The 1,340-nt window shown below is 29.8% G+C and overlaps 1 non-coding gene across 1 annotated transcript; it reads right to left on the bottom strand.

The window, feature by feature from the left end:
• Positions 1–810: 810 nt before the first annotated feature.
• Positions 811–882, bottom strand: TRNAD-GUC (transfer RNA aspartic acid (anticodon GUC)). The gene has a single exon. It is a non-coding gene; the product is annotated as a tRNA-Asp (tRNA).
• Positions 883–1,340: the final 458 nt, after the last annotated feature.

Below are 1,340 nucleotides of genomic sequence, written 5' to 3'. Positions count from 1 at the left end.
TTATTCTCACTCACCTACACCTCTACAACCATTATTCCATTATACATTAGGCAGGAACTACGACGCATTGTGTCTCTTGTTTTCTATTGAAATTATTGTTTTATATTTTTTAATTTAATATTTCTCATTTAATACAAATTTATTTTCATAACACAAATCAAAATTAAATTTTATAGTTGCATGATTGAATTTTACTTTCCCTGCTCATTTAACATTTAATTATTTTGAAAATTACATACACAGGATTTTGTGTATGATCAAATCCATAACATCCACTTATCATTTTCTATATTGCTGAACTATTTTCTTTTCTGAATGACAACTACTATCTACCTCTCATATCTTACACACCTTTCAAAAAGCAGGGACTGCAACTCTAACAATTCTAACAAAGCTCTTGTTTCATATGGACTATTATGGAGATTGAAGGTTGTACAAATTCAAGTGTTCACACTTAATGGAGTGGAGATGATGAAAAATAGAATCAAATTGTGGTCGTTGTTGAGGTAAAGTCCACAAAACATACCAAGTTTATCAAAATCAAGAGAAAAAAGCTTTACTGTAGTGTTCTCCATTTGAAAGTGGAATTCCTTTTGCGAAAGTGCTATACACAGAGCGTTCTTGGTAGATGACATCTATTGTACCAACTATGAAGAATCTGTTACGATTCGTAATTCAATTTCTTTTATAAATGATTCAAGTTTAGACACAGTGGTATCCAGGGTTATATGTTATTGGCACAGGACAGACCTTTGTTTGCTTTACTGTGGGAGCGGATGTAACCCATAATGACGTAAAATGATAAAGCTTCGCCGTTGCCGGGGATCGAACCCGGGTCACCCGCGTGACAGGCGGGAATACTTACCACTATACTACAACGACCTTAATTCTTTTTTCGGACTTAAGCTGACTAATTTATATTAAATAGGTATCGTTATGCTTGTTTTAATGTGATAATACGATACATTCACGGGGCATTTAAAATGTACATGGCTCTTCAGTAGAGTTTGTACTGATATTGTAAATCATCTCCTTTCATATGATAAAGTACAATAATATATATAACTTAAAATAAAACATAAAAATTTATTTATACTAATTATAATATTATAACATTGTTCATATCAATTGTTAGATTATGTTTAAAAACTTTTACAACATATAAATCTTTTAGTTATTATTTTTTTTTTAAATGTTATGGATCTTATTAGTTTAAAATTAGACTTCAAGAAAAGTATACATACAAGTGAAAAAAAGCAGAAGTACAAATATAAGTAAATATGAAAGCTCACTAAATTGAAACAAGATAAGCTTTGAAAAGAATAAATTAAAAAACTTAT

This window comes from Cupressus sempervirens, chromosome 11 (assembly GCF_028749045.1).
Source record: "Cupressus sempervirens isolate cs-2001-9-10 chromosome 11, ASM2874904v1, whole genome shotgun sequence".
NCBI classification, from domain to species: domain Eukaryota; kingdom Viridiplantae; phylum Streptophyta; class Pinopsida; order Cupressales; family Cupressaceae; genus Cupressus; species Cupressus sempervirens.
Note: the sequence above shows the minus strand (reverse complement) of the source record. Positions and strands in the feature narration are given on the sequence as shown.